We start from the raw sequence: 26,002 nt of genomic DNA, 5'->3' as shown, positions 1-26,002 counted from the left end.
AGGGAAGATTCAAGCCCAGGAGCACAAGGTCGTTCTTCTGTCTCCAGTTGAGACGGTCCCGAGCTGTTTGAGGCAAAGCCTTCCTGACAACTGCAGTGACCAGAGGCCAGAAGCAGCCGTCTCTCACTGTGGCTATTCTTACCCTCTTGGGACATTCCAGGCCCTTGGCAGTGCTCACGTGTCTCCACTAGGAGAGCTGATGCTTCAGCATATGAGAGAAGCAATGATGTTCATCCCAAGAAAGAAAAGTTCTGTTAACCAGCCAAGTCTCTATTAAAAAGGCATTTCCTCCTTGAAAACATTTCCACACCCACTCTTTCACTGCTTATAGAAGCACTAAAATGTCCATATTTCGTCTCTTCTGTGAAGCATAACCCACCATAACTCGAGCCCCAAAGGATCCTGTCCTCAACTCTGAAATCCTATACCGCAGGTGCCAGCAGGAATCTGCACCTGGGATGCGTGTCCCAGCGTTAGGCTGTGACACAGTCATTCCGTAGCTGCTTCCTGTCTGGCTTAGTGACGAGCGCCCTTCACTCAGAGACAAAGGACCTGGATGCAAAACTGGGGGCAGCCACCTGGTCACCCGGGGTCACTGAATCTCCCGATAGCGTTGTCTTACAGTGCGGTTTGTGGGAGACAGACATGAAACGATGGTGTGCAGAGGGTGTGCAAAACTCGAATCGGTGCCATTTCCATCCCCAACTGGCCCCAAAGACCTTCAGAGACGATGTCCTCCTTTTGTATCACCCGGCCCCATCGAGCCCAGGGCTGGTGCCGTTGAATCAGCTTAACAAATGTCCATTAAATTTGTCATAAAATATCACCGTCTGGACCCACTGACATCAATCACAGTTGCATCAAAATCCTCTCGTGGCTGCCACCTTTCTATCTGGGAAGAGCCCATCCTGCAAGGCTGGGGGGTCGATCCTCTGAGTGGAATTTGTGAACTTTAAAAGGAATGATTTCAATTTTCCATGAAAGCTATTCTTGATATCCTACCTTTTCTCCATTTCTGATCTATTCTTGACTTTAGTAATAACCCTAGAAAGAGTCCCCAAGGAAGAGTACAACAAAGATGCTTTCATCTTCATGCACAGGACACGTTTCCACCCACAGAAAACATTTTGACCCCCTTGAAAGGAACAGTAGTTTTGCTATATTTTAGTCAAACGCTTTGACACGAACAATGAAATTTAGAGGAACTGTAGTCACATTAAAATTCTGAAGTACTTGTTTCAAGGGTTCAAGTATAAAATAAAGGAAAATACCTTCACTTCCTAATAGACCGTTCAGGTTATTGGCTTAACAATGGAAAGACCAGGAAAGCGATGACTGAATTTTGCTGTGTGAGATAAATAGCCTATCCTGCATGGGGATTCAATTAGAACGCTGTGACCCTGAGCAAATCATTAGGGCTTTTCACGCCTCAGTTTTCTCATCAGTGAAGTAGAAAAAAAAAATGTGCCTTTTACCTACATAGAGTGGCTGTGACATGCAAAGTGAGATCATAGGCATGAAAATGGTTTAAAAATATAAAGAATTACGCACGGGAGTGGCTGGTGGTGGATCTCAGGGTCTGCTCCTCTGGGTTCCCACCCTCAGCCCTTCCTTTTGCTCCCACAGCATCTTCTGGCTGCCTGTCCCCTCCCCCTCCTTCTTCACTTGGCCTCCCCTCCTCTAAGTCTACCTGGCCCCCGGTCTGTCCTTCTTCCTCTCTCTCTCCTTTGTTTCCTCTCTCTCCTGCTAGAGGGCCTCTTGCTTTTCCTGGGACAGAGAGGAGGGGCTGTAACCTCCCCCTCCATAAAATTACCCCAGAATCGATGGGGAACTCTGATTCGCCTGTCTGTGGGGTGGAGAGAATATCCAGGGGAGTCCTGTGCTCGGCCCAAAGGAAAAGAAACCCAGCAGGAGTCAGGGACACTTCTGCCTTCCCCCTTTTCCTTTTCTTTTTCCTTTTTCCATGCTGACTTCTGAGATGTGCATCTGTCCACTAAACCATATCACCCACAAGACAGCACAGACTGGTCCCCATGGGGAATACAAAACCCCCCAAATTCCATTCTCCACAGACTTGTTGATTCATGCAGATTTAGAAAATACCTTAAAATCCACTCAGCCCCCTTGCTAATTTTCCTAATCTTGAAATTAAAGGTATAGCCCAGACCACCAGCCTCAGTAGAGCACTTACATGACATTCGGTGTCCCTGCCCTGGCCAGAGAATGTCTGATCCATGAAACATTAAAAGTACAAAAAAGTTTTCAACTCTGCAGAGTGTTAAAGAAATTCAGTTATCTGCATAGTACAATGTTAGCACTTCAAGTATTTGAAATTGTATTTTTTTAACTTTTTCATGGAAGTCTTTCTAAGACACCGTTGGAATCTAAGCAGAGGGGCAGGACAGACTTTACGGGTAGAAGGGATGCCCGGGTACCAAGAGTCACTTAGAATCAGGCTTTCCTTATGAAGAAAACACAAGTCTCCACCACCAGCTTGCTTTTTGTTCCCGGGTGTCGGGCAGTAAGTCAGAACACCCTTCCTGAGTGCTGTGGTCTGAATGTTTGTGTCCCCCCCCCAAATTCATACCTTGAAATCCCAACCCCCAAGGTGACGATATTTGGAGGTGAGACCTTTGGAGGTGATTTATGGAATGAGTGCCCTTTTGAAAGAGGCCGGAGAAAGCTTATTCTCCCAGAACTGTGAGAAATGAATTTCTCTTGTATCTGAGCCACCTAGTGTATAGCATTTTGTGACAGCAGCCCGAATGGAATAAGACGCTGTGATATCAGCTGAAATGGAATCCAACAGATGTTCTCACCATCCAGGCAGGAGGGAGGCGTCCTCTTACTTACTGTTACTGTTACTATTGATGTGCTGTGACTTATGGATGCCATTTAAAATATGATCGCTAGTGTGACAAACACAGTTCGGTCCATATTTACTAAGCACCTACTATGTCTCAGGCACTGTTCTCGGCACAGAGAATGAAACACATTGCTGCCCTCGTTGAACTTACATTCTCGTGGAAAGAACTGACAGTAAACAAGGGAAGTATCTTCAGCAAAATAAATTACTAATTAGCTGGCGGTAAGTGCTGGAGAGGAGAATGAAGTGGAGATGGGAGTAAAGGATGCCCAGGGGTAGTAGGGCGGCCAGAGACAACCTCGCTAAGGAGGGCACATTTGAACCAAGACTGAGGCAGGGGAGGGAGGGAGTCCTCGTAATTCCTACTCTCTTTTCTAATTTGCCCAGACCCAGGCCTACGTAGCAAAAGTTACTAAATGGTCCCCAATCCTTTCCAGGGCCTGTGTATGCACCATGTGACACAGTGCAACCTCTCAGGACCCTCACTGAACATGTGGGTCCGAGGGGGAAGCAGTGGGACCACACTGCAGAGCAGGGACCAGGGACTCAGTGGAGCTGTTCCCCGGCATCCAGCATGGGGTTGCTGCACCGGCCACAGATACGCCTGGGGGATTTTTATTTTCAGGTCACGTCCAAACAGTTCAAAATTCTTCATCAAAACAGTCGCCGGGAGCAGCTGGGCCCGTGAGCCATGGCCGCCGAGCCTGCGCGTCCGGAGCCTGTGCTCCGCAACGGGAGAGGCCACAACAGTGACAGGCCCGCGTACCAGGAAAATAACAAAACAAAACAAAACAAAACAGTCGCCGGTAGTCAAAGAGGTCTTTAGGGGAAGAGTACAGACTTCCAGGTCAGAGGGTCTGGGTTCCGATCTGGTTCCAAACACATACCAGTGTTTGACCCTGAACAAACATTAACCCATCTGAGCTTGTTTTCCTCTCTTCACGGAGCTGAGGATTCATTCCTCCCAAATGTATTGAGGCCCCTCCTGAGAACCCTGTCGAGTCTTGAGAATGCAGATTGAAGGCTGGGATTGAGACATACACACCACCATATATAAAACAGGTAACTCATAAGGACCTCCTCTACAGCACAGGGAACTCTACTCAATACTCTGTAATGGCCTACATGGGAAAAGAATCTAAAAAAGAGTGGATAGATGTATTTTTTTGACATCTTTATTGGAGTATAATAGCTTTACAATGGTGTGTAAGTTTCTGCTTTACGACAAAGTGAATGAGTTATACATATACATATGTCCCCTTATCTCCTCCCTCTTGCGTCTCCCTCCCCACCCCGCCCCCCTCTAGGTGGTCACAAAGCACCGAGTTGATCTCCTTGTGCTATGCGGCTGCTTCCCACTAGCTGTCTATTTTACGTTTGGTAGTGTACATATGTCCATGCCACTCTCTCAGTTTGTCACAGCTTACCCTTCCCCCTCCCTGTGTCCTCAAGTCCATTCTCTAGTAGGTCTGCATCTTTATTCCTGTTTTGGCCGTAGGTTCTTCTCACCATTTTTTTTCATTTTTTTTTTTTAATTCCATATATATGTGTTAGCATATGGTGTTTGTTTTTCTCTTTCTGACTTACTTCACTCTGTATGACAGACTCTTGGTCCATCCACCTCACTACAAATAACTCAGTTTCGTTCCTTTTTATGGCTGAGAAATATTCCATTGTACATATGTGCCACATCTTCTTTATCCATTCATCTCTTGATGGACACTTAGGTTGCTTCCATGTCCTGGCTATTGTAAATAGAGCTGCAATGAACATTGTGGTACATGACTCTTTTTGAATTATGGTTTTCTCAAGGTATGTGGCCAGGAATGGGATTGCTGGGTTGTATGGGAGTCCTATTTGTAGTTTTTTAAGGAACCTCCATACTGTTCTCCACAGTGGCTGTATCAATTTACATTCCCACCAACAGTGCAAGAGTGTTCCCTTTTCTCCACACCCTCTCCAGCATTTATTGTTTGTAGATTTTTTGATGATGGCCATTCTGACTGGTGTAAGATGATACCTCATTGTAGTTTGGATTTGCATTTCTCTAATGATTAGTGATGTTGAGCATTCTTTCATGTGTTTGTTGACAATCTGTGTATCCTCTTTGGAGAAATGTCTATTTAGGTCTTCTGCCCATTTTTGGATTGGGTTGTTTGTTTTATTGATATTGAGCTGCATGAGTTGCTTGTATGTTTTGGAGATTAATCCTTTGTCAGTTGCTTCATTTGCAAATATTTTCTATTCTGAGGGTTATCTTTTCGTCTTGTTTAATGTTTCCTTTGCAAAAGCTTTTAAGTTTCATTAGGTCCCATTTGTTTATTTTTTTCTTTATTTTCATTTTCCTAGGAGCTGGGTCAAAAAGGATCTTGCTAAGATTTATGTCATAGAGTGTTCTGCCTATGTTTTCCTCTAAGAGTTTGATGGTGTCTGGCCTTACATTTAGGTCTTTAATCCATTTTGAGTTTATTTTTGTGTATTGTGTTAGGGAGTGTTCTAATTTCATTCTTTTACATGCAGCTGGTCAGTTTTCTCAGCACCACTTATTGAAGAGGCTGTCTTTTCTCCACTGTATATTCTTGCCTCCTTTATCAAAGATAAGGTGACCATATGTGCGTGGGTTTATCTCTGTGCTTTCTATCCTGTTCCATTGATCTATATTTCTGTTTTTGTGCCAGTACCACATTGTCTTGATTACTGTAGCTTTGTAGTATAGTCTGAAGTCAGGGAGCCTGATTCCTCCAGCTCCGTTTTTCCTCCTCAAGATTGCTTTCGCTATTCGGGGTCTTTTGTGTTTCCATACAAATTGTGATTTTTTTTGTTCTAGTTCTGTGAAAAATGCCAGTGGTAGTTTGATATGGATATATGTATTTGTATAACAGATTCACTTTGCTGTACACCTGAAACTAACACAACACTGTAAATCAATTATACTGTGATGTGCTCCTGCTTCAGCAGAAAGAGAATTTGAAAATGCAGGAAAGGAGAGGGAATGCGGGAGGGGCAAAGTAGGGGGAGGGGAGTAAGAGGTACCAACTACTATGTATAAAATAAGCTACAAGGATGTATTGTACAACACAGGGAGTACAGCCAATATTTTATAATAACTGTAAATGGAGTAGAACATTTAAAATTGTGAATCACCATATTGTACACCTGTAACATCTAATATTGCACAGCAACTGTACTTCAATTAAAAATAAATAAATAAGCAGCAAAGGAGCAGTTACAGTGCAGTGTGATGGGGGCCGCTTTGGGGGAACACAAGAGGGCACCCTCGTCCCGGGGTTCAGGGAAGACCCCCCACCCTGGGGGAGGTGGGGGAAGAAGCCAGGTAACCAGGATCTGAAAGCAGGTTATGAGGCTAGTCACCAAATTCCTCCCCAAGTTCATGACTTGCCCTTATTATTTTGGAAAAGTTAGTGGAAAATTGGAAAGTGAAAGCAATACAACATTGACCAGAAGTAAAGTTCTGAGCCCGAGGTGGGGTCCCTGGGGAGAACCAGAGAGATGCTCGCGCCTCCACCAAGAGTTACTTAGATCTCAGTCAGTTAGCTGTGTTCAATCTAGAGGAGAAAGATCAAGATGAGAACTGCCTCATATGTTTAGGGATTCCTTTTTTAAAACCCTCCATGAACAATAAGATGGTATTGATCTCTCATATGGAATGGAACGCTTATTTGCAGACAGGAGCTGGATAGGAAAACAGGAGCTCCGTTCTGGACAGACCTGGAGAGCATACACTTCAAACTCACACATCCCAACAGACCGAGCTTTTCCCCAGTTCTCCCTCTGGGTGAGTGACACCAAGATCCATCTCACCCAAGCCAAAATCCCAGGGCTGCTCAACTTGCTTGAAACACTTAAACTCTTGTTTTGTTTTGTTTTTTTTACTGCTTCCCCTCTGCAGTGGCTCATTGCCTCTGGGACCAGGTCCAGCTGTGCTCACCAAGCCCCAGAGGCCTGCTCCACTCCCACATCCCACCCTTCGGGCAGCTCTTGGGATCTCTGCTGCTTCTAGACCTGCCACAGGTGTTGCCTCCATTTGGGATGTCTTAGCCTCTCTGGCTGGTTTCCAGAGACTTCCTTCTCCTTCGCCAAGGTCGGGGTCGGTGCCCTAGTGGGTGTGCACATGGCATCCATGCTCCTCTCGTGGCTGGGACCCTGAACGTCATCAGTGGTTGGTTTCCCTAGCCCCGCCATCCCACCCCGGCCCGGCAGACACAGCTAGAAGCTGGCCATCGAGCCTTCTTTACCCTCTGCTTCTGGGCTGGGAGTCAGTTCCCCTCAAGGATCAGAAGAGAGAACACAAGAAAAGATGTGGATTTGAGTCTTAGTCCCATCACTGATGCTGGGTCCTATTTCCTCTGCTGTAAAACAGAGATAATAATAGCACCAACCTCTCATGCTGTTAATCAAATTAAATGAGCTAAACCATGTAAACTGCCTGACACAGTGGAAACAGTCAATAATGGTAGCTCAAAGTTCACATTTTCTTGCCTCTCCTACTTCTCTCAATCGTACATCTTCTGCGTAAAGGGTTGGCCCTTTTTTGGCACGGCGAATGAGCTAGAGGGGTTCTTTCCCTTTGCTCAGTGACAGGGGCACTCACCACACAACAGAGGTTGTGTCTTGCACTTTGAGTTCTTCCTGACTCAATTTTCCTTGGGATCAGACATTTGGCATGAACTGTTTTGCCCCAACTTTCCTGTGCTGAGCCCAGAAGCTTTAGGGCTCCTGAAGTTTGTCCGAATCCTAATGGCCCAGAGCCACTGTGGATTGCATTGCTTCTCTGAGAAAACAGATCCTGCGCCCCTGACGGTCCCCAGACATCACTGGAAGCCCTGCTGCGTGGAGCAGACTTGTTCCAGAAGGTATGCCGACCAGCCCTATGTCTGGGCCACCTGCGTGTAAGGCAGAGTCTGACCACATGGGCTCCAAATGTCCCACAGATGACTAGCTCGCCTCTGGGTTTGGAACAAGTGTGTGCTTTGTCTTTGAAAACATTCTGAGTCACAAATTTTTAATTGTTTTATTTTTACATTTGTTTTTCTCCAATAAAGGTAGCTGAAAGAGAGAGAGACAGAGAGACAGAGAGAGAGACAGAGAGAGAGAGAGAGCAAGCTGTGTTAATTATTTCTCTCTCTGGATAATTGAGAGGCAGTTTCAGGTCCTGAGTAGGACCTCCTGCCTCAGACACCTCTCTATCTCTTGTTCAGTATCACATGGTAAATGCTTGCCGTCCTTTGGCTTTTACAAGCGATGACGATGAAAGCCTCTGGAAGAGGCAGCACATGAATCCTCCCCAGTCACCTTCACTAGAGAGTGAGTCCAGAAGCACCGGCCCTGGAGGCAGGCTTTTCTGTGAAGGTGAGGATCTCGGTTAGGGAAGAGGTGTCAATGGAGTGTCATAAACATGATTTGTAAGCGCTTGTATTTTCCTCTTATGTTTTAGGTAACGGGGGTGGGGGTGGGGACGGAGGGAGGGAGGGAGGGACGGAAGGAGGGAAGGAGGGAGACACTGGGTGGCTGTGACTGTGAGTCCAGGATTGGATGAACAAGTCTTGTCAGGAGCACAAACCAGTCCCCATTCCCCTCTGTGTGTGTCTCTGCCTGTTCTTGACCATGAAATGCTAGGAGGGGGAATGAAGGAATTCAATCTATTTTAAAACTCAACAACTGTTCAACACTAACCCCCCAAGCATTCAAAACACTTTAATTTGGGACGAGTGATGAGCCTGTTTGTTGAATGAAGGATATATTCGGAAGCCCCCGACAGTGGTGTCTGGACAAGCAGGTGACGGGGAATTCCGCTCTGAGCCAAGGTCCTCCCCACCCACCGGCAATGGAAGGGACAGGGGTCTCCTCAGACAGTGTTCTCAGGTCAAGTTTTCTCCTAAGGGAGAAATTACGGAAGGAGGCAACATGCATCTCATCAGCTGCAGTGTGGCTGGTTCCACCTGGACCTCCGGGGCAACCGGCCAGGCCATGACTACACTGTACTCACCTGTGAAAGCAAAGACAGAGCACAAAGCAGAGAAAGCCAGCGTGAGGAAATGGACAGCAGTGTAGACAGAGTGATGGGTGACACGGCAGAGCGGGACCGGACGGCGAAGGATCACTTTATATCTAAGGGTGTGACCCGGGTAGGAGCACGGTCATCACAGAGCCAGGGGGCAGGCCCGCCCCGGCCAGGGCACACACTCCCTGGATGGCGCAAGGTTGCCCGCTTGTGGGTGCAGGAGCTGGAACTCAGCACAGGGCCCGATATCAAAGCCCTTCGCCCTTCACCCCTTAAGTTTGATGGCCTCAGCCTAGGAGAGAACAGATTCTGGGAGGGGCCACGAGAGGAAGCTGGAGGAGTTGTTTTGTTTTGTTTTGTTTTCTAAAGAAGGTACTAGAGAGCTTGTTGAGTCCATCTGAAAAAGAGTGAGGGTTTCATCCAACAATAATATATTGACATCTACTCCGTGCCAGACACTGGGCCGGGTTTAGGGATGTAGGTGAGTAAGACACAGCCCTTCACTTCAAGGACAGGGAGACAAGGACTTTTCTACCCGTAAGAACAGTGACCAACTTTCCAGATCCCAAGAGAGCTAAGACATGGTCAAGTAACAGCAATGAATGATGGGCCTGTAATAGAGGCACAAAGAGGGTGTGAAGGAGAAAACGAATATCTGCAATGTGTGCGTGTGTATGTGCATGTGTGGGTGCACACCAGAGAGAGAGAGAGAGAGAGAGAGAAAGAGAGGCACATTATAGATGAAGAACATAGGGTGTGACATCTCATGACTGCCTAAGCCCACACGGTGTAAGTGCAAGGCTGGGATTCCATCCCACGTTATTTGACCCCAAAGTCCCTGGTGTTTCCACGTGACACAGAGCTGGGAACAACTGGGGAAACTGGGGAAGATCCAAAGAGAAGCTCTCACTCTCAGCCGAGCCCAGAACAGACATCTCTCTGGGCCTCTGCTTTTCCTTTCTGGAACGAGCTAAGCTCACAGAAGTTTTGTTTGGTGAGCTACTTTCATCTTTCTTGGAAAGAAGTGGCATAAATAAATTCAATCATTTATTAAAAGGCAACAAAGAGCTCCTCCTGTTAGCTGAGTTGGGATTTCTGGAAAGGCTCTTTTAGGGGGTAATCCATTCTAATCCCAGCACTACCTCCAGACAATTTCCTTGAAAAGATTGAGTTGTGTGTACAAAGTGAATCTTTAAGAAAGATTTTTCCCAAGATGTGGCTCTGGTCTCATCTTAAGTGGGGCTTTACTGGTTCAATTAACCATAATGAGTGTGAATCACCCTGAGAATGAATCTTTTTTCTTTTTTTTTTTAACTATTCTCCTTATCTGAGTGCACTGATGCCTCAGCTTGCTTCGAGAAGAGTTGAAAGCAAGGGACTGTAGTAGCTCATCACAAGCCTTCTTGGGACCCCAGCGTTGCTCTCCTCCAGTTCTGTGGGTTCTAGCTGAACCTGGGAGGGGGGTGGTCAGGTAGCCACCTGGGCACAGCCAGGATGACTAGGCAGTTACTATGATGTTTGTAACGCGAAGCACTAATCCTTCAAGGTGGGAAACAGCCAACAAGAGCTTAATGATTTATTTGATTCAAAAATTGAAAGGCAGAAGTTTAAGGAAAATACATAAGACATACCTCTTACTATTTTAATCTGTGTGTATGTGTTCTGTATTTCAGCCCTATTGTGAGCTCTTTTGAGGTCAAAGCCAAATCTGTTAAACTGTTTTCCTGTCACCCCCAAAACGTCCCAGGGTACTTCCCTTAATCAATCTGTGGTGATAAAGATGACCTTGCATATAGCTGTGTAGTATTTTCCTTTCTAATTTAAAACAGCCACTACAACTGTTGTTTGTTCCTAGTTGACTCGTTTCATGTAATTTGAAATTTTGTTATCAGATGCATACATATTAAGATTTTTAAGTCTTCTTGATGAGTTGACCCTTTTATCACTGTGAAATGTCCCTGTTCACCTCTAGTAATATTCCATTTCCTGAAGTATATTTTTCTGGTGTTAATATAGCCATTCTCCTCATTATATTTGTTTTCTCTTAAATTCTTGAGTATATTTAGAATAACTGGTCTTAAAGTCCTTGTCTGCACATGGAAGCAACCTAAGTGTCCATCGACAGATGAAGGGATAAAGGAGATGTGGCACGTATATACAATGGAATATTACTCAGCCATAAAAAGAAACGAAATTGAGTTATTTGTAGTGAGGTGGATGGACCTAGAGTCTGTCGTACAGTGTGAAGTAAATCAGAAAGAGAAAAGCAAATACCATATGCTAACACATATATATGGAATCTATAAAAAAAAAATGGTTTTGATGAACCTAGTGGCAGGACAGGAATAAAGACACAGACCTAGAGAATGGACCTGAGGACACGGGGAGGGGGAAGGGTAAGCTGGGATGAAGTGAGAGAGTGGCATGGACATATATACACTACCAAACGTACAACCGATAGCTAGTGGGAAGCAGCCGCATAGCACAGGGAGATCAGCTCGGTGCTTTGCGACCACCTAGAGGGCTGGGACATGGAGGGTGGGAGGGGGACGCAAGAGAGACGGGATATGGGGATATATCTATACATATAACTGATTCACTTTGTTATACCTCAGAAACTAACAACACTGTAAATCAATTAAACTCCAATAAAGATGTTAAAGAAAAGAAAAGAAAAGAAAGAGAAAGACTATATTCTTGATGTGGGGGCTAATCCTGCCTGTCCTCTCCCTTCTCCGCACCGCTGACCCCAGACCCAGGCAGACGGATGAGGTACCCCTCCCTTCCCAGCGGTGCTAACGTTTCAATTGAAAGGTGATCTAGTAACGACGTGGTTAAAGGCTAAATACATTTTGAAAACAATGTGCCAATGTGCCAAGCTTCATAATCCAAAAGCTTCACCACTTCTACCATGTTTGACTTTGGAAAAGTTACTAAACATCTCTGTGCCTCTGTTTTCTTGTCTAGAAACATGGATAAGTAATAATGCCTTAGGAGGGCTGTGGTGAAAATTAAACGTGCTGTTAATTTTTAACTGTTTAGAGTGGTGTGTGGCAAACAGAAGCTCTGCGTCAGTTTTGGCTGTGATATCCTGCCAGGCCTTAGTTAATGCAAATATGAACATAACATGGTCCCACTGATTTTGGCCATCACAACATTCAGTCTGTGTCCTTGACAAACCTGTGTCTTCGGTTAAAACTCAGAGCGGACACAGAAAAGTGGACTCATGCTTCATAAAAGAGGAAACCAAAACAGAGGAAGGGAGTGGCCTTCCCAGAATCAGCACGTTTGTCAATGCTGGACCCGGGCCTTGAGCCCACGTCAGCCTGGTGTCCAGCCCATGGCCCTTCCACTGGGCTCCAAGTCAACATAGGGAGGCCCCTCAGACATAGTCCTCCGTGTATCTCAGGGGTTTTCCCTCTGAGTCTCACACAGAACTGCAAGAGAACTTATATTTTCCTACTACATATGTTGCATAGAGAAGGAAATAGAGGCTCAGAGAGTAAGCAATTTTCGCAAGGTTAAACATCAAGCAACCCTAGAGGAGGCATCTGAACCCAGGTCAACAGAATTCCACAAGCCCATGCCTTAAGTTCTTCACTGTGCTGCTTCCATCTATGTTGAATTTTTAACAAAAGCAGATTTGCACTAAATTTCATATTCTGGTATCTTGCTCTTTTGCTTAATAATAAATTGGAGACCAAAAAAAAAAAAAAAAAAAGTCCTTGTCTGCTAATTCCATCTTCTGGAACTACTATGGTCTGGGTCTATGGATATTGACTGGTTTTTCTCTTCATTATGAGTCACACTTTTTCCTGCTTCTTCACACGTCTAGTTATTTTTATTGAATGCTGGACACTGTGTATGCTACATTGTTAGATGTCTGGATTTTATCTTCATTCAAAAGTGTTGAATTTTGATTTGACAGACAGTTGAGTTGTTTGAGGATTAGCTTGATATTTCTGAGACTCATTTTTTTTTTAACATCTTTACTGGAGTACAAGTGCATTACAGTGGTGTGTTAGTTTCTTCTTTATAACAAATGAATCAGCTATACATATACATATATCCCCATATCTCCTTCTGAGACTCATTTTAAGCTGTTAGAGTGAATTCAGTTTGGCCCTACTACTAAGGTATTACATTTCTAGAGTCTTTATTGAATTTCCCAGGGGTTTAACAAGGTATCCTCACTCTGTCTGGATGGAATTTAAATGTCTTCCTATCCTATGTGAGACCTAGGAATTGTTCAGCTTAAAAAGCTTCCTTGAAGTTGCTTATTTCCTCACCGTATAGAGTTTTTCTCTTTATGTGTAGAGCTCAGTATTCAGTCAAAGACTCGGGGAAATTCTATGCACATTTCTGGGGTTCTACATAGCTTCCTCTAATCTGTCTTCTCAACTCAGTAAGGCCTCCATGCTCTGCTTAGGTTTCCCCTGGAAGCAGTCCAAAAACTGCCTCCAGACAAAAAGCTAGAAGTATCATCAGGGTGACTTCATTCGTTTCCCTTACGTCAGGGACCACAGTCCTTTGCTGTCTATTTTCAACATCTGAAAGCTTTTACTTCACCTACTGCATCCAGTTTTTTAAGTTACTTACAGTGAGAAGTCTAGTCCAGTATCATTTATTCTGTCATGACTGTGGGCAGAAACCCTACTTAACGGTCTGTGTAAACCTTGACCCCAATTTCCCTTTACCCTGAGGACACAGAGAAACAGCAAGATTTTTCCTCCCATTAATCTTTCATCTGTTCTCGCTATATGGAGCTGTGTACTTGCTGTCAGGGCTCTGCAAACAGCTTCACCTGAAGCATTCTAACCAGGCCGTGAAAATGATAGATAAAGCCGGGTATAACCACCTAGGGAGCCGACCTGTGTACTCTTAGGAAAGAAAGAGATATGAAAAGCAAGAGAATGAATGAAGAGGAGGAAGAGTAAAGGGAAGAGAACGAGGAGGAAAATAAATTACAAAAGAAGAACAGATAAGGAAAAGAACAAGAACTTTAAATCTCCACGAATTAAGTTTTTCAAAAGAATAAGAACACTTATGCCTCAGCCCTGAGGCTCACCAGGATTGCTGTGTGCGGTAGGGACCAGAAAAGGGGCCAAAATACGTCTTTTGGGTCATTGCATCTTCTCCCTTTTGCAAGGAAGGGCACGCTTATGGTAAGAAATCCTTACGATAAGACAGTGAAATGTGATGGTGACAGTGAAAATATTCCAACTTAATAAATTTTTAAAAATGCAAAGTTATCAAATGAAGACAACGGATTTTGCAATTGGAGTGAAAAGGTGTTGAGTGCTGCAGACACCGGTTACAACCTGAGCCTGTTTCTAAATAAGTGTTCTAGCTGTGCTGAATAATACAGCCAAGGCAAAGTGGCTCCTCTCAGCTTCCATAGCAAAAACGGCTCACTGCGTGTAGTTTACGACAGCAGTAACTAGCCCATCCTAAAAGACAACAGGGATTGAGTTATTCCCTCTCAGTTGTATTTCTGATTTCTTACTTGCATTCCAGACTTAGCTCTTTGGAAACAAAACCCATACTTTTGCCAAAGTTGCTAGAGTTATGCTAGTTATCAAAAGTGATGGTATTTTTTCTGACAAAAGACAGCTGGAAATTTAATGTGCTTTTTTTGTTAACGTTGTAGTTTTTTGCTTGTTTGTTTTTGGCTTAGTGGGGGGAAAAAATGCCCTTCTTCGGTAAAACGCCTCAGCAATCGGACTGAGGCTTTTCACCCCACTCTGAAGATGTGGGAGCCGGTCAGTGCCTGCGGGGGTGGGTGCATTTTCTGATCCATACCCTCAGCAGGAGGATGTGAAGAGAGCAGGGGTGCGCCGCTGCCTCCCGTCTCTAACGCGTCTGTGACCGGCGGCACCCTGACGGGAATGACGCCTGTGTCCCGGCGGAGCTGGAGCTCACAGCGGCCGCACCATGGCTGGGCTCAGGCCCTGATGAGCGCCGTTCAGTTCCTGACTTCCACTCTGAAGTCCAAGGCGGACAGGAGCCAGCGGGGATAACCTTGCCAGTGGCAACACCAGCAGCTGACAGTGGAAGGGGAGGGTGGTATCCTCATGTGGGGAAATACATGAAGAAAGAGAACACCACGGGCAGGGCCATCTAAGTATTTATAACCTCATGAGAGAGAGAGAGGCACACACTCTCAGGCAGCATCCGCAGACAGAGAAAGGAGTCAGAAGTCACTGTCTCAACGCCTTCAGACATCAAAGAGCAAAAGTAATGAAGTTAAGAAAAGGGTCATGGGCTGAATTGTGTCCGCTCCCCGCCACACCCCAGCCCAGACATTCATATGTTGTAGCCCTAACCCCCAGGACCTCATAATGTGACTGAATTTGGAGACAGGGCCTTTCAAGAGGCAATTAAGTTAGAATGAGGCCACTGGGTTGGGACCCAATCCAATCTGACTGCTGTCCTTATGAGAAAAGGAGATTAGGACACACAGGATATAAAAAAATTAATAAGTAACAGAAGCCTCAATTGAATGGAATCAGCAAGGGGAACCCTCACAGCCAGCGACGACAGCAGATCCCAACAGGAAGAAGAAAGACTCCGCCTCTTCCCCCCCCGCCCCCCCACCGGCAGGGCTCAGCCAATGAGAAGCCACGGACTCTTTGTTTACTGTAGCCGCCACACCCACTTCCTTTTCCTCCCTATAAAAGCATCCTCCTCCCTTTGCTGTGCAGGGTCTTGCGCACGGCTCACCATGGATGTGGACCCCCAACTGCAATTCTCTGCTGATCTGCCAGGGAATTCCTGAGGGTAGAGGGCTTTGGAGCGAGAATTTAAGAACCCGACCGGCCTGAGTTTGAATCCTTGCTGTATCACCCTCGAGTTCATAAACGTCTCTTCATTTAAGTTTCCCCAACTGGAAACTGGGGGAAATAAAAGCACTGCATGGGAGAATTGGCGAATTTGAAAATAGTGCAAGATGTGATGCTCAAACTTGTTTCTTTGAACCTTAAGGTCTGATGGTGGTTTTTCAGGGCTCGCTCAGTGGGTGGAATGTCTTCCACTAAAGCGGACCCATCCTTGTGTCTCTGTCCCACATATACCGGGGTACCAGAGAAGAGTGAGTCGCGGGAAGGGGCCATGCAGCTGGCATTAGGCAGTGACAGCCACTGTCGTGCCCACCTGGCACGAGCACGCAGGGACAGGGCAGCTGGGACTAGTACTGAAACAGGGGTCACGCTGGTGGCCCCAGCCCACTGGCCCCAGGGCATCAGACAGGAGAGCTGGCAGAGCGGAGAGGCCTCTGCGCCCGGACCACGGACATCGCAGCCTCACTCTCCTCTATCTCACAACCACGTGTGCAAACGGAAGTTGATTGTGGTTCAGCAGGCGGAGTGCTGCTTGGGGATGGGGTGTGTCTGAAACCATCAAAATCCTAGTCTTCAGACTCACAGACATAAAGAACAGACTTGTGGTTGCCAAGGGGGCAGGGAGAGGGAGGGGCTGGGAGTTTGGGGTTAGGAGATGCAAACTTTTACATTTAGAATGGATAAACAACAGGGTCCTACTGTATAGCACAGGGAACTAGATCTCATCCGGTGAGATAAACCATAACGGAAAAGAATAGGAAAAAAGAATGTATATATGTGTATAACCGAGTCACTTTTCTGTACAGCAGAGATTAGCATATTGTAAATCAACTATACTTCAATTTTTAAAAATTGAAAAAAATATTATTATATATGTGCATATATATATATATCCTTTATTTAACCAAGACTTGAAAAAAGGTAAAGATAATGCTCAAATGTAGTAACCATATGAGTCTAGTTTTCTGAGAAACAACTCCCTCATGTTCTCTGTGCACTTTGTTTTCTGTTTCATAAGTCCTACCGCATGTCTTTTTGTAAATTTCTTCAACCCCTTTATTGGGAAGATTCAGTTTGAATTTTTCAATGAACACTGCATATGAAATCAATCAATCAGTCAATCCTAGTTTTCTCCAGAGAGTTTCGTGACCTCAGTCACTCATCTGTCAAGTGTGTATGTTGGACAAGATGCTCCCTAAGGCCCTTCCTAAGGGTTGTTTTATGCTCACACGTGCAGAACAGCAGTTAAGGGGGAAGGTGGTCAGCTCTGGCCCAGGACAGGATGGAGCCAGCCGGCTTCTCTCCTCGGCCAGGAGGGCGGCGGGTCAGTGTCAGCGTATCTGTGCGTCCCCCCCGCCCAGATCCGGCTCAGAGACAGGTAAATGCTCCAACGGGGCAGGAAGACCTTTGCCTGGAAGCCAGAGGGACAACGTGCTGCTACCAAACCACTAGCTCTGTCAAGACTGTGTCGCGGCCAGTGGGTGACTTGGACAGAATCTATGGGCTCCAGACAGCAAGCAATACCAGCCTCCCAGGTGGGGCTCGGCCCGAGCACCCGGACCCCACTCTGTGCTCGAACTCCCACCGCCGCCTGCATCCAGGCCCAGCACCGACGCAGAAGATGTGGAGCAGGTCGCCGGCACACACACAGAGCACACGTGCACACGAGCGCCCGGTGCTCAGGGTCTGGGAACTGAGCCGCAAGGCATCCAGGCCGGGGCTCCTCTAAAATCCCTAGCAGAACCCAGAGAAGAGGGGAACAGGTCGATTACAGCGGACGGAGCTGGCGTGAGCACGCGGGGGCTGCGTTCGGAGGCATATGGGATCTTAGTTCCCTGATCAGGGATCTCACCTGCGCCCCCTGCGGTGGAAGCGCAGTCTTAACCCCTGCACGGCCAGGGAAGTCCCTGTTCTCCAGGCCTTTGGACGCTGGCGGCGGGGCCTGGGGCAAGGAGAGGGGACACTTCTTACCAGTGTCTTTGCGAACGGTGAAGAGGAGCTGGTGCCAGAGGCCTTGATTCTCCACTCTAATGACCACAGCAGGAAGATGTGCAGGTGCCAGGCACCTGCTCAGGAGGGAAAGCAAGTCTGCCTCCAGCCCACAGGGTCTCCGAGGGTCAGGGCCCTGCTCACCTGGTGGGGAGTCAGCCTCTTCCCCACCAAATCCACGGCCAGGCTGCCATGGCCACACGTGGCCGCCACCCTTCAAGGTGTCTTCCTTAGACTGAGCAGAACCCCCCGGCCATGGACTGGCCCTGCCTGCTGGCTGAGGCCCTGCCCTCTGGAACCCGGGTGGCACTTACCCCGCCTTCCATCTTCTCCACTCAACCCCTGAGTCCAATTCCCCAGGCCCTCCCAGCACAGGAGAAGCCGGCACCAGTACCGAGGCGGACAAGACAGAACGTCCTCTGTTTCGGAGAGCTCACAGTGGGGAGCGGATGAACAGCTTCGGTGGTTATTTGGCCACGGCAGCAAGGATCCATCAGAACGGGTTTAGGACCCATGGTCGCCGGTCAAGAAGGACTGAAATCCCTGAGCCCCACGCTCTCTGACACCCCAGGTAAGATCCCCTTTGCTCAGAGACGCCCCCTGACAGCTATCCCTTCCCGAGAGCAGCAAGTTCCGTTTTCTGCTACGGGAGGGAGAGGTAGGCTCTAAACCCAAGAGAAGCAGCAGGTGCTCTCAGCCGATGGCAGGCAGAGAAATGACCAAAACACGAAGGCCAACAGCGAGCTGAGGTGGCAGGGAGGGGTCAGCGCGATTCCAGAGGAGGTGGCAGAAAAGGCCGCTGAAGGGATGACTTCTGAGCTGAGACGTGAATAATGAGGAAGCAGCAGCCATACTGGGACACCCAGTGACAGCCAGAGCCTGGGCATATTTTGAGCTAGAAACTGTGCCTCAGACTTAAAAAGGAGAATTCGAAAGTACAGAGGAAGAAAACCACGGTCCAGCAGGACCCCTGCAGGCCAGAGGACAGGCCGTGGCCTCAGGGGAGGGGACGCTTGGGGCCACCTATGAAGTCCCCGGAGTCCAGCCTCTCTAAAGCACTCAAGCTGAGACCTGATGGGAATGGCGTCACCGGAAGCCGAGGCAATGCTTCGCAAGAGCCGTGGCCGGCGTCCGCAGGATGCTGCGAGCAGACTGGGCCCACCATTTGTGTGGCGTCTGGATTTAGCAGCTACAAAAATAACAGTCCTATATGCCGCGCATGCTGGTAGGTATTGCTAAGCCTTCTTAAAAGGCTCAAAGAGTGCAGCTGTCTCCCCGCCAAGGACAAGGCTCTGGAGATTCCGGTGGCAGGTGGGACCTGCCCACGAGACGGTTTTAGGGGCAGCTGGAGACAGGCTGGGGCTGATGCTAGAACCTTCACCAAGTCACTCCGCCCTCCTGACTCCAGCCCAGCCGGGAAGTGCGGGGACCAGCTCCGCTGCGCCCCATCAGGGGGCTGCCTGGGGCGCGGGTGAGAAGAAAGCTCCGTGAGTCGGAAGCGCCGAAGGCGAGGCAGCAGCATTATGTTTCTGCGGGAAAAGCTACGTTTGCGATACTGTTCAGACTTCCCTGGCTGACTTCCAGAGTCTCTCATGTTTGCACGTGCATCTCTACCGAGGGGAAGGTCTCCTGAGCGCTGGGCCTCGGCAATGCCCAGACGGAAGGAAGGGGCGGGGAGAGGAGGCATGGAGGGGGGAGGGGGAGGAGGAGGATTCCTGAGTGGAACCCCCTCCTTCTCCACGTGCATCCAGATCCTGCACACGTTCCTTTCCCTAAGTCACCCTCATGGCTGGCCCTGTCTCAGTTCTCTGACCTCCCTCCTTCCCTCCGGGGCCACACTCGGGGTGCAGGGGGGATGTGAAGACGGGGCCACGGAGCTGCAGCGCCGAGGGCCAGGCCGGGTCCTCGCCGTGAGGGCGGCAGGGCGGGCTGCCTCCCACGGGGTGGCCACGGCAGGCCTCTGGGACGAAGCCACAACGTCTGAGGGGCATCCGAATGAGACGAGTTTCCCATGCAAAGCCGTGGGGGAAACGGGCCAGACAGAAAGCACAGCTCAGAGAAAGGTCCTCAGTCGGGACAGGACTGGGTGACAGGAATGCCCTGGAGGGAGGGGGCAGTGGAAAGGGGGTGCAGACGGATATGTTTACATCAGGAATACGGTGCATCCCACCCGGCCCTTTTCCAAGGAGCACTGAGCATTTTCTCTATTTAGGTTTTGCATGTCTCTGAGGTTCCTGGAGCTGCAGCAACAAACTGCCACACACTGGATGGCTTCCAAGGGCAGAACTTGACTTTCTCACCGTTCTGGAGGCTGGACATCGGGAATCAAGGCATTGGCCACGCTCTCTCCAGGCTCCAGGGGAGACCCCTTCCTTGCCTCTCCCATTCGAGTCTCTGCTGTCCCCGTGTGGCCTTGTCCCCATATCTCCGGTCTCCGTCTCCTTAGAAGGACACTGGTATTGGATTCAGGACCCACCCTAATCCAGTGCGACCTCATCTGCAAACACCCCCTCTCCAAACAGGTCACACTTGCAGGTCTGAGACTGGAATAAATTTGCGGCAGGGGGAAGACCCAGACACTGTAGCACTTTTCCTGACAGGTTTTTCCCTGAGCAGGGGCACTGGGGGGCCTTGGAGTGCGGTGGTTAAACCTAAGCTCTGCGGTCTGGCTTCCTGGCTTCCAGGCTCTACAACCTTGTGAGCGGGGCCCCGGGCAAGGCTGCTCTCCTCTCCAAGCCTAAGCATTCTTGTCTGGGAATAATAATAGCAGCTACCCCCTCAAACCACGGTGAAGATTACATGAGTTAACATATGCTAAAAAGAAAGAAAGAAAGAAAAACGCATGCTAAGTGCTTAAGTTGCTCTGGGAACATTGTAAGGACAATGCTTGTGTTCTTCGGTTGCTTATACTTTGTTGCAATTTTCAACGGCACCCTTTCTCCATTATATTCTCTAATTGGTTATTGCCGGTGACTTGGAAAACTATCAATTTGGGTATAGTGATCGTGTACCTGGCATCTATTAGAATTCTTAGTAACCATTTTCCAGTTGCTTCTCCTAGATTTTCCTGGTAGTAATCACATTAGCTTCAAGATACTAAAAAATTACTGAAGTATGACATTAACGAAATGATTGTAGAGCCCCATCCACTGACATTCAAAGAAGCACCTTCTACACATTCTTCTCTCCAGAGACAAACTCAGAGACTCTGCTTCATTCCCCAAGCGTGATAAAGACATGTGTCTACTTTCTTGTCACGTCAGAACCATTGTCCAGACCAAAGCAATACAGCTTTACGAGGGCAGGGGCCACGCATTTGAGCCCTGATCTATCCGCATTATAAGTGAAGCCTGGTGGATAGAGGCACTTGGTGTGTTGACTAACTTCATGAACAGATAATCTCCAATCAAGACGACTGACAGGGCAGCCTTCCAGGCTGTCACACGGCGAGAACCCTGTCCCGTCCCCTCATGCTGGCTGCGCCTTCCCACGTCTGATCCGTGACCAGCACCCAGCCCTTCCCTTCATTAGGTACCAAGCAGGAACCATGCTCCCCGTGCGGTACTGGGATGAAGACGCAGAAACTCTCACCTGTGATCCTTCTTGTCCCCATACTTTCAGCCGTCAAAAGTCAGATGGGAAGAGCTAGGTGCAAGTGCAAAGCTGAGCTACACACAAGTGTAAGACACAAGAGTCACACAGCTTAACAGTGACGGCCCGAAACCCAGGCCAAGACCAATGGGGCTGGCCCCAGATCTAAGAGGGCTATGAAGAAAATACTTTGAAAAAATGAAAAATAAAAGCAGAATTAAACCTCTTTTGGATTCCCAATCATAGGGTCATCTGGTATCTTTTTCCTTACAAACGTGCATGCTGGCAAACACTTTTTTGTAGGGGCTCATTTTTTAAAAACAGGTGTTTAAAAACAAACTTGCTTGACTTAAAAAAACAGAATCAATACACATTAAATAAAAACTGATATTAAGAAGGTTATTAAAAATATGAGGCTGTACAAATGAAATCCAAGGCACCTTGTCATTATTTTACAACGACACGCAGTGGCAGGAACGACCTTGAAAGGCACAGCTCCCTTGGCAGCAGAGCACCCGCGGCGCCGACGTCTCTTACCTCCAGCTTGTGGGCCCTCTCCCTGCTCAGGGCCTCCGAGGGGAAGCTCTGGTTGTTGGCTTCCGCCAGAGAATGAAGATCAAAATAATACCTGGCATAAACACTGGAGGCCACGTTGATGTTGAACTGGAGCAATTCGAGGAACTGTCGCTCCAACTCGTTCCTGCAGAGAAAGACAGAAATGCACAGCTCAGCCGCCGTCCCCACCCGCGGCCGCCTGGGCAGGCTGCTGGACACAGCCAAGTCCACCGGGTCCAGTGCCCGGAAGGATGAGGCCTGATTAACTGTAATGATCACCAGAAAGTGCTTCAGGGAGACCCTGACGCTGAGACTGAGTGTGTCTGCGCGCGCGCGCGCACACACACACACACACACGGCAGGCTCTGGCCTCACCTCTCCACGTGAACACACACACACACACACACGGCAGGCTCTGGCCTCACCTCTCCGCGTGAACACCCCCCCCACACACACACACACGGCAGGCTCTAGCCTCACCTCTCCACGTGAACACACACACACACACACACACACACACACACACACGGCAGGCTCTGGCCTCACCTCTCCGCGTGAACACCCCCCACACACACACACACGGCAGGCTCTGGCCTCACCTCTCCACGTGAACACACACACACACACACGGCAGGCTCTGGCCTCACCTCTCCTTGTGAACCATCAGCTCAAACAGGGGGCAGAAGACGCAGTCGAGAGCTGTCAAGTGGAGTCCAGTGAGGGCCGACAGCAGCCTGGAGGACAGGCCTCCCCAGGACCCGGAGGACCGTCCTTCCCGGGAGGAGACGGTGGGGACACGCTGACCGGCTTCCTTGGGACAGCGGGAGGGGAGGCGGTTCCCCAGCCCCAGCGAACACCCATCACCTGCAGGGCACGTGAGGACCCCCTGCTGGGCCCACCCGTCTGATCCGGCAGGTCTGCGTGGGCCCGAGAACTTGCATCCCTAACACTCTCGCGAGCTGCTTCTGGGCCTGCCCGCACGCTGAGAACCACTCGACGACAGTGCCCGGTCCATAAGGGCGCCAACCCACTTAGAGCTGCATGAAGACGAACCAGGGCGGCCAGAATACATCTGAAAACTTCCCCAGTCTGCAGGCCTACTTCTCGGTAGTTCCTGCGGGGAGGAGGCGGTGGAAGCGTGCTCGGCGACAGGTCTGTCTGGGAGCCCTGGTCCTGGGCCTCCTCCCCGGGCAGCACCCCGGGCTCACTTCTGTCCTTTCTCACAGTCTCTCCACCTTGTCTCCTCGGAGCCAGAAACCGTGACATGTGATGGTGCGGCCTGACCGCAGCTCAGCACCTGACATGCGGTTGCTGCCCCATAATTCCTGTTACTGAAAGGAGCGTACCAAGCTCAGCCTGGGCGGAGGGCTCCAGGGAAGGCTTCCCGGAAGTGAGAGCTGAACTATGCCCCGGAAGCGACCAGCTCCGGCGGGGAGGAGCCAGGCGGGGGCGGGCTGCTTCTGGCGGGGGGGCGGGGCAGCCCGTCTGCTTCCGGCCAGGGGCCCAATCCAGCCGTCCGAGCCGGTCTAGCGCTGCTATGACAACGGGGGCGGGAGCACTGAGGCTGCATGGAGGCTGGGAGGTGAGCAGCGTGGCTGGTTCCCCGACAGAAGCTACCAGGCAGATCAGAAGCGAGAAACCTCAGCAAGTCGTTATCGAAGGCCTGAGCACCTCGGAGGGAGAGACCAAGACGTCGCATCCAGGTCATTTAATCGGAGGGGCTGCTTCGATGCAGCTTCGAGAAAGGAGTAAAGCCCCTAATGTGTGTGTTGTGCTAAACTTTACACTTTTAATGACTTGTATTTATGCCTCCTTTACGTGAGACTTAAGAGGTCATCCTGTGAAATACTGGAACCCAGGTAAGATTTTAACAAGGTGTGTCAAAAATACCGCTAAGGCCGAAGCGCTCTCTCCTGGACGACCTGGGAGCTGCCTGTGGACTGACTGCCGCCCTGTGGCCAAGAGGCGCCACTGCAGATCCCATTCTCCAATGCCCGGAAGAAAACCTTGCTTTTAGAGTAAACGTTAAGAGAACTAGTCTGCTATTCCTGCCCCAAATGGTATCTAGACACCACTGTCTCTTGTTGACGGTATAACTAGGATTAAAGTCAAGAGGAATCTGGTTTTGAACAAGGTGACGGTTTCCCAGGGTTCCTTAGGGATAAAACAGCCTTTCTGAATATTTGTTTTCTTGAATGTTTCTGTTTAAGTTTGCGGGGGAATAAAGATTTTAGAGCTGCTGTGTTTTCAAACTAAGGCAAGATTTAGAAAATAAAAATAATTCCCCAAATTTGAATTTTCAAATGGCAGCAGTACTTCCTCCAGGGACATCAGACAGCTTGTTATGTGATAAACCATCAGAAAACTAACAGTGATGCAGAGAACGGGCTTGACGGATTTACCGCCCTCAAGGGGATAATTACGAAGAAATAGTCCTGACGTAAAGCTGTATAATAAATAAATTCAAGTCAATAAAGAAACTCAACTGAACTGATGCCATTAGCAACTTGCAAATGGAGTAAAGAGAGTTGTTTTCATCACCTAATGGCCTGTCGGCTTTTCTAGAAAAATGGGCTCACTTTAAAGACCAGCCACCAAGCAGCAATCCCTCTTCTGGGCACAGACCCCAAAGAACAGAGAGCAGGGCCTCAGAGAGGTATCTGCACACCCGTGACCATGTTCACGACAGCATTACTCACAGCAGCTGAAAGGTGGAACCAACCTACTTACTGTCTGGATGACAATTATCTTAGCAACTGTTTTCACCTTGAAATATAATCAAGAACTTTTTAATATTTTTATTTTTCTTATTATCAAAAGCTTCCTATTTGTCTTACTTTTTATAATAAAGAATGACAGATGCAGGAAGGAGTGGTACAGGTCTGCAGCAGGAAAAGGCTCTGGCAAAAGACCCCAAAACACAAACCAGTGCTCCCAGGGCAGCACAAAAATGGGGTGCCCAGCGAACCAGCAACCAGAGGAAGCGGGGGCCAGGCTGAGGAGGAGCCCGTAGTGGTCACTGAGTCCAGGGACTTGGATGTGGACTGGGACACAGTGGAACCTTCTCCAGCTCAGAGCTTCCTTAAGGAAGCCAGACAAACAAGACCGGAAAAATATTAGCAAGAATCGTGTCAGAAAGGCCTGTAAACCGTAAGGAACTATAAGAAGTTCAACCTGATTAAGTGTTTCCAAAATAGCTCCTTTCTCCGGAGAGGCTCTGACCCCACCTCCTGTACACCCAGCCCCCCGGGATGCAGCTAAGTGTGAGGTCAGGACGGTGCCCTGAGAGAGGAGAACACGTAGCCTGACCAGGAGGCACAGGGGGCCTCGGGGACAGAACGCTCATTTTAAGCAGGTGAACTTGCAAAATGTGACAAAAGCAGCCAAAACCTTCTCTCTGCAGCTGAACAGAAACAGGTAACATTTTAGCCCGTCTGCGCCTGCCATCAGTTTGCAGTATGGACAGAGCTGAGATGAGCCTCACCATAGACAGAGAGCAGGAAGGTAAAGGAAGGTTCGCCTAGAATACATTTTCAGTGACCAGTTTCACAAACCAGTGGTGTCACCAATACCTGTTCGGGACCCACAGGATGAGAAATACAGGTTTTTGCAAATCCTATCCACAACGGTGTCCTTTCTCGGCCAGCCCACAACAGACGTGCAGTCACATTCACTCACTCCACGCTGTGCACGTCCACAAAGGGTCGGGTTTCCTCTGCAGAGGCCCCCGGCTGCACTCACATGTCCTCCACTGTGCTGTCTTTCAGGATCTGGCAGTGGTCCACGTTCCACTACTGCCTGGTCGTCCCACGCCTTGGAGGCCAGCAGGATGGCCCCCAGAACAATCCGCTCCCAGGTGGCCAGACAGATGTCAATCTCTGCGTACGTTAGAAGCCTTTCGAGGTACATCTGGAAGACACGAGCACGCCAGCGCCCGGTGACCTGCCTTGTTCCTGCGCTACCCGTGCCAGCACACGCGAACCAACTCCCAGCTGTTCACCGCACTCCTCCAGCTCAGCTTTAAACAGGCACTGATGGCCTGATCGCACTTATTTTAAGAAGTCAAAGGGCTCAACGAGTCTGAGGCAAAATGGGCTGAGAGGCACACTCCGTAACTGGACGTGTGGATGAGGCCGGACC

The 26,002-nt window shown here is 48.8% G+C and overlaps 1 pseudogene; it reads right to left on the bottom strand.

The window, feature by feature from the left end:
* Window positions 1-19,783: 19,783 nt before the first annotated feature.
* On the bottom strand, window positions 19,784-25,771 carry LOC131752925 (cyclin-Y-like; annotated as a pseudogene).
* Window positions 25,772-26,002: the final 231 nt, after the last annotated feature.

The sequence above is a fragment of the Kogia breviceps genome, chromosome 3 (genome assembly GCF_026419965.1).
Source record: "Kogia breviceps isolate mKogBre1 chromosome 3, mKogBre1 haplotype 1, whole genome shotgun sequence".
Lineage (NCBI taxonomy): Eukaryota > Metazoa > Chordata > Mammalia > Artiodactyla > Physeteridae > Kogia > Kogia breviceps.
The sequence above is the reverse complement of the archived record's forward strand: the minus strand, read 5'-3'. Positions and strand labels throughout refer to the sequence as shown.